The sequence below is a fragment of the Coloeus monedula genome, assembly GCF_965178545.1.
Source record: "Coloeus monedula genome assembly, chromosome: 9".
NCBI lineage: Eukaryota > Metazoa > Chordata > Aves > Passeriformes > Corvidae > Coloeus > Coloeus monedula.
Genome location: NC_138789.1, coordinates 4,820,240 through 4,827,774, shown reverse-complemented (window position 1 = coordinate 4,827,774; position 7,535 = coordinate 4,820,240). Strand labels below are relative to the sequence as shown.

At 45.7% G+C, this 7,535-nt stretch overlaps 1 long non-coding RNA gene across 1 annotated transcript; it reads right to left on the bottom strand.

Moving 5' to 3' along the window:
- Positions 1-4,312: 4,312 nt before the first annotated feature.
- Positions 4,313-7,117, bottom strand: LOC309576328. Its single transcript, XR_014226669.1, has 3 exons — positions 6,904-7,117; positions 6,544-6,626; positions 4,313-6,458 (listed from the first exon to the last, which is right to left on the bottom strand). It is a non-coding gene; the product is annotated as an uncharacterized lncRNA (long non-coding RNA).
- Positions 7,118-7,535: the final 418 nt, after the last annotated feature.

Genomic DNA, 7,535 nt, shown 5'->3' with positions numbered 1-7,535 from the left:
TCCTCTGGGTGAGTTGTGCTCCCTGCCCCAAGGAAATTGCCATTTCACTGGGGACAAACACAGATGATACAGCAAAAAGGAAGGGGTGATGATAACAGGCAGTGACACAAGGGCTGCTCAGAGGATGGAGTCAGCATCCATTGGCCCGCAGCACAGGGGATGAGAATGCTGACATAGTTCTTTGTGAGGCCAGCAGCATTCCAGTGCCTAATCCCTGTTAAACTCCACCTCATCTTCTCTGCGCCCCAGGTGAGTGCATCCATGCAGGGTTTTCCCAGGTGGAGAGGGATCCAGGCTGTGCAGGTCCTATTCATCCACCCACTTGTGTGAGGAGTTATGCACATGTCCAGGGACATCCATACGCAGCTAAGTACCTGAGGCACACATCGAGTGCTGTTATTCTTCGAGAGGATCTGAGTGTACAACGACTAATGACGAGAAGCCAATAGTGTCTAGACACAAGTCTGGTAACAGCAGTTCTTTGTCATGCTCAAAACGGCTGTGGAGGGGAAGCGATGTGTCAGGAGCACAGCATGCTGCTTCGTGCCCAATGTAATTCCTTACTGCAGATGGGAGACAGTGCCTACAAAATTCAGGGCACCTCCATGCTTTGCCCAGGGCTTTGATCCCCAAATGGGAAGCACTCCTTGAAACAGAGCCTTGCTGCTGCCACCTCCCTGTCCAGCCTTTAACCTTCTAGGTTTTAGTAACAACGTGTCAAAAATAGACTAGAAATACAACTAGGATATGCCAAAAATAATGGAGAGCAGGGAGAAAATGGGCTGGTTTTTAAGTATTCTGTTTTTCTGACTGAAGGCAGCTGTGGGCACAAGGGATTGGATGCTGAGCAATACGGGGACTTGAAATCTCCATTTGCTGCCACTTCTGCCCATCCTAAAGTCTGCACCCTAGGACATGGACTGGTGCAGGAGGAGCAGCTGGCTCCGGAAGTGTGGCATGAGAAGAACGAATGGAAATATGTCCTTTTTGGTGACCTCTGTGTTGGCAAGCTCTGAAATATCAGCTAGAAAAGCACAATATGGAGGTAGTGGTGGGCGAACACTGGGTCAGCCATGACTGCCAGCCTTGAGCAGGTGGGTATCTGGATTGGGGAATTCATTTGAAAAGTATTTGCATTCACTGAAGTGTCTCAGAGTTCATAACAGCCTCAAGGATGCTGCAGAATTGCAGCTGGGGCTCCAGAGGCTCCTGGTCTGTCCTTGACCAATTAGCTCTACTGAAGTAGCTCTGAGCAACCTGGTCTAGTGGAAAGTGTCCCTGCCCATGGCAAGGGGTTGGAATTAAATGATCTTTAAGCCAAGCCATTGCAGGATTGTATGAAATAGGGCCATGGCAGGGACTGTTTAGTCTTTAGTGATGCTGAGGTCTCAGCTTGCACCAAATATTGCTTTTCCAAGCAGCATATGAGAGAGCAGGAGCCCCAGGTTCAACCCAGAAGGTATCTTTTTCCTTTGTCCCTGAACAAATGAAGCTGATCCATGCAAAAGCATGCAAGGGTTTTCAGCTGTGGCTAACCTTGCACTACTGACAGGCAGTGAAGGTCTGAGGCGGGGCTGAGTTTACATCATGACATTTAACATGCGTGGCAAAACCAGAAGTTGAGCATCAGCTGTTAAGATTAGATCCCAACGTCAAAGAGTTTAGAATTAGAATCACGGGCAAAAGAGAAAGCAGCTCTACCTCACAGCAAACTCCTGTTTCATTCTTGAGAAGCTCTAATTGCTACTATTTTTAATTGCATATTTATACCACAGCCTATTTCTTTCCCTTTAACAAGACAGGAGTGAAATCAGCTTATAATATTTCTACATCTTTTCATGAAGGTGTTGAAGTAACTGCCTGCTCATTTTTACTTTTTTAGGGCTGCAAAAAAAGGAATTGATAAATGCCAAATGAATGAAAAGTCAGAGTTTCTTCCCAGTTGGGAAGGGGAAGGGAAGGAACCAAGGATAAGGGGGGGAGGGGGCCCGGGTCTGATGCATGTGAGCCCATGGCCACTTCTCCAAAATAGGCTCCACCTGGCAGGAGAGTTCAGTGGGGAAGTGTGGCCTTTGACAGAGTTGATGAAACAGCTTCAGAGCAACTTGGGTTTAAAAAATCCCGGTGCTCCCAGGTCAGGGGGTTGGTGAGAAGGCTGGGACCAGTTTTCCTGCACTTGGAAGTTCAAGGAGGAAGACATGGCAAGAGAGGTGGTATTGCATCTTTCAGGCTTGCAAGAGCCCTCCTCTGTTGCTAGTCCAGATCTTCACCTCCCACATGTTCACCTACGAACCTTCAGAGTGGATAAGGTGAGGGGAAGAAAGCAAGACAGGAGGAAGCACCCTCCATCTCATAACTCTTAGTGAATGGAAGAGTTATGAAAAGGAATAAGGAAAAACCCCAACCTAATATTTTAGCTTCCAAATTTTAATTTTGTTCAACTGAAAATACAGAAAATTCAAGTTTTCACCACTTGTGCAAACAGTTGTAAATTTTGTTGAACTTTTTAAAGTTGACCTTTTACACTGGAGATGCCCAATTACATTCAGAAGGGCAAGTGGAGAGACAAGGAAGAAACCTATTTGAAGGGATGCTTTAGGGATAAAACACATTCTGGGGGTGGCCTTTTTTGGGAAATGGCTAAGGCAGGTGGATAAAATACCTAGTGTGACCTGTAGAACAGTAAAGCAAATGAATAAATGTGTTTGGGATTATGTGAGGGGGAGGGTTGTGTGTTTGGGGTTTTTGTGCCTGTGGTTTTTTGGGTTTTTTGGGTTTCATGTGTGTGTGGTTTTGTTTGTTTGTTTGTGGTTTTGGGGGAGGGGGTGTTTGGTTTGGGTTTTTTTAATGCCTTGTAGGATCAGCACTTGAGGAAATAAACCTCAGAGGGACTATTTGGGTACCATGGAGCAATGCAAAAATGTATCTAAGCCTGAAAATCAAGGAATAGCTCCAATGGAAGTCCTGGATGACCTTGCAGTGGGCTCACTTGCTCATCCTTCCCAAACCACTTTCTTCAAAGTCAGATGCCTCCAGTCACCCTCCTTCCCAAAGCAGGAGCAGGACAGGGCCTGGGAGGATCCCTGAGTAACCGCCCGTGTAAGATGCTCCAGACAGAGCATGAACCATTGACCACTGCTCTGACCCAACAATCCCAGCAGTTTTCTTACACTTTTAGTTGTCCACCCATCCAGGCAATAACACCCCAAACTGGGTACAAGAAAATTGAGGGACACTGCCTCAGAGCTTGACTAAAGACAAGGCAAATGGCATCCACGGCTTTCCCTTATCCACAGATTCAGTCACAGAATATCCAGAGTTGGAAGGGACCCACGAGGATCATCGAAGTCCAGCTCCCAGCCCTGCACTCTCCCTGAGCAGTGGGCAGCCTGGGAGCGAAGGGAAAAGCACTTTTAGGTTGTAAATCAGACTGTCATGAAAGGGCTACAAAAGCTCCCAGCCACAGGAGCCCCTTGGAAGTTACGAAGAGCAAGCTGAACTTCAGGGTAACAAAAGCTGAACAACAACACAAAGTGCCCCAAGATATAACAAACCCTACAAGCAAACAGCAAAACCCAAAGAAAACCTCACCCCCAGGAAAGCCTGCCTGTATAAATAATTCACAAATGGTCAAAAAAAAAAACAAAACAGGGAACCACCCACTTCCCCAGACTGCCAGAAATGGAGGGGAAAGACAACAACAACAAAGTCAACAGCCATCCAAACAAACTGCCCAAACCCAGGAACAATAACCCCCTTCCTCCCCAACCTGCTGAAGAGACCCACAGCAGTAATGTTCCCTGCTGAAAAGCCATCCAGAATTTTTTTTTTAAAAAAAGAAAAAACCCAACAAAATAAAGACAGAAGCCAAACAATAGTTTGTTGGTTTCTTAGAAATATTTATGAACAATATTCAGAGGAAATGTTCTCAAGGGGAAGTCACGTAACCAAGTACAGAACCCAGGCAGAGATTGGGAAAACAGATGGATCTTGCTCTCCAGAGGGGATTTCTGATGCCTAACAAGTCCAAAGCCATCCGCTCATTCCTACCACACACATACATCAAGGCTCTGACAAAGAACAGCCTCATACCTTACTTACTGGCACTCCTGATGAGACATTTTATCTGGCGAAGCTTTGATTTATCAACTCAAGAGCTGACTGATGCCAGTAGAGTCATCCAGTTTTAAGAGGGCTTTCCAATCCATTTCCTTTTTTCAGCTGAAAATTTAAAATGTTCTTTAACTAAATACCCATAGGATGATCTGCTGTTAATGATCCTTGCAAGAGAGAATTTTGCACCAGAGGAGACCATTTTTGCACAGAAAGTAACAGACCACAAGACAGGTATCAATAAGTTTGAATAAAATAAGGCAGTAGTGAATTCTGGTGCATGAAAAGATACCTTTGTCATTTAGCATCCATTTGAAGAAAATGTAGTTAAGCACTGGGTTCACATGAAGATTTTAGTATTGTGTTGCTTTAATGTTTTTTTTTGACCACAGGTAGGAAATAATTATTCAGAGGATATCATATTAGAACACCTCTTCATAAAATCCACCTTCCATGTCCCTAATCAATACTGACATTAAAAACCTCACTGGGAGCTTCTGAACAAGCAGGGACCTTACTCCAAATGTCTACTGGGGAAATAAACAAATTCCACCTGGAATAAAATGTCAGCCTCAAAGGACTGCTTGAAGTCTCTGTAGACACCCACACAGCTTCCCATGTTTTGGTAATTAGTGGTGCTGCTCCCAGACACAGAAGACAATTTATTTGGAGGTCTAATTGGCATCTTCAGCACTTGTAATTGTCTCTTCCCCCTGAATTTTGGCAGCTGAGGTGACAAGTGGCCACCCCCTATTTTGCATCCTCCTGGGGCTGTGCAGGTGGGACCCCCAGTGTGGTTTCACATCCAACTGGGGCAGGACAGCATTCCTCTGCACAAACACGGGCTGAGCTCTTCCTGCAGTGATCTGTGCCCAGCAGGTAGAAATAAAGCCAAGGTTGCTCCTGGGTGTCTCCAATTGCTATGCCAGCAAAGCCCCAGTAATGAATATCCAGCATCTGAGGGTGTCCTCCTGCCTCCACTCACAGCAAACATGGGAAACAACTCTTTTTGCAACTGCATCTGAAAACCCTTTGCTGGTTTTCCTTAGAATTTGGCTTCAGACAGGCCTCATTAGGACTGGGGTCCTCGTCCCTTCAGTGTCCCCCTGCGAGCAGAGCTGTGTTACTGTGGGTCCTGGGACACGTTCCATTTCCCAGAGTGAGAGATCTGCTTACAGGACACCCAAGCTCACATGACATGGGTTTGGAGACTTGTTTACAGTGAACAAACCCAGCAGCCTAGACAGACCTGTTGGGACATTTATAATTGTGTAATTTATAATGGCTATGCGAGCCCTGTGCAAGAGCAGGACAGGCTGTCCTCTGCCCTTCCCAGCCTCTTACACGTCCTTAATTGGAGGGTGATATCACTGCTTTGACCTACTCTTCTTTAGCATGCTTGCATCTGTCACAAATGCACCAAGGCAAATGTGCTGATTGTCATGAGAGATATTTGATTCGGCCTCAAGAAATATTTGGCCTCAAGAAAGTCACATGATCTCCAAGGAAATTTAAATAAATTCCAGGCAAGTCTCCATGCACCCCCATATGCAGCCAGCCAGTACTCATCAATCTTAGGAGCCATTTAAAAGCTTTGCAAGAATAAAAATCTGGTTTTATGAACATTTTAAATATACTGTACGTTTGATATCCTGCGTTAAGATTCCAGGAGACATTCCCACTATGTTAATAACCTTTTATCTCTAAGTAATTCACATTTTTCACCCACAGGTTACAGTACTATTGAGTCTCCTACAGCACATTTTTCTTAAGTTCCCCAAGTGTTTAAGCCAGGGAAGAAGGGAAGGTCAAAAGAAACTAAGCAACTTGCTGAAGGTCCCTAAAAAAAAGAAGAGGTAAGAAAACCCAGGTGTCTCCACATTGGCTCAGCACTCTTATAAACAGATTCATTTTACCATTCTTCAAAGGTCAAAGCCAAAAAGAGGTTGCAAGGAGAAAATAAAAATATATGTACACAGAAAACTTTGCACACCAAACCAAGAGTTATGTAGATATTTAAAAAGCCTGAATAAAAGCACTCTCACTTGTTGACCATCAGAGCTCAGAGCTCCTGTGTTTTAGGAAACACAGATCCCTTCTAGGTGTCCCCACAAGATTTGGTGTTGTACAAGTGTTGAGAGAAAAAACCCCATCCACCTCTTGAGTAGTACCAAAATTATTCTTTTTGGCAAGTTGCATGAAAACCGGTCCTGTTGATGCTCGAGCAGAGAGTCTCAGACACCAGAGTCAAACCTTGGCCAGATGGGCCATCAGAAGTGAGCATGGAACCTCAGCACCTCTGAAGCCTTCCAAAGGATTGCCATCTTCTTGAAGAGTTTGTTTTCCTTAAGAAAAAAGAAGTTTGACTCCTTTGCTAAGGTAAAACAAATAAAAACTCCCCCAAACCACAAAACAAAAGCCAAACCTCACCTTCGAGTCAGAAATCTCCTGTAACTCTGTGCTGGAAAGAGCCCAAGGGTCTAAACATCCCGGCTCACCCTGAAGGCCAGTACCTGAGGGCACAGGAGCAGAGGGCATGAGGAAAAGCAGAGCACTTTTAAGACTCTACAGCCAATGACTCAGCCTGCTGTGACATGGCAGCAGCCAAATTCTCTGATATCCAGCAGTCCAACCTCCACAGCACCAAATGAGAGCTGGGAGAGCTCTCATCCCAGATGGTGCACTCAGATGTGCCCTCCACAATTTCCTGAGTTCTCAAAAAGCTCAAGCAATTTTCTTCTAAGCTTTTTCACACTTTAGGACAGGCTAACAGAGCATCCATTATTTTACCTCCCTTCCATGTCCTTTCTCTGTCTCCCATGACAGGATGGGAACACCTCCCATGCCAGGGAGCATTTCCAGCCATGTTGAACACCCACACTCGGCAGCAATGCAAGGTCACTGCACAAAGTCAGTACGGCTGCTTGAATCAGAGCTTGGCTTTCCAGATGAAAGCTTCCCGCAGGCTCTAATTCCACTCTCTTTGGCCCAGCTCCTTAGAATCTCACAGCCCAGCAAGGCTCAATCCTCCCCAAAAGCTTCAGGAATTTGTGAGAGGAGGAACCTGCTGCCACCATGAGTTTTTACAAGCCCTGGGTTGCAACACTCAGGGCAGCTCTGAATGAGGTGGCACAGCTGATCCTCACACCCTGATCCTCTTCCTAAAGCACTGAGGAACATCACAGCTGAATGCTGGGAAGCTTTCCCTCTGGGAGAAGGTAAAGGCAGCTCCTGGTCTTTGACGACATGACAGTGGCACTGGGTGTTTCGGGTCTCTTGGTGCAGAGCTTTAGCTGTAACTCAGTTTATCAGAGTCAGCTGCCTCCATCCCGCCAGGTTCTCCTGGCAGGGACATGCTCCAGGAAGGGACATTCGGTTTGGATAGATAAACAGTAACAGTTGCCAGCAGGAGAGATTAACTG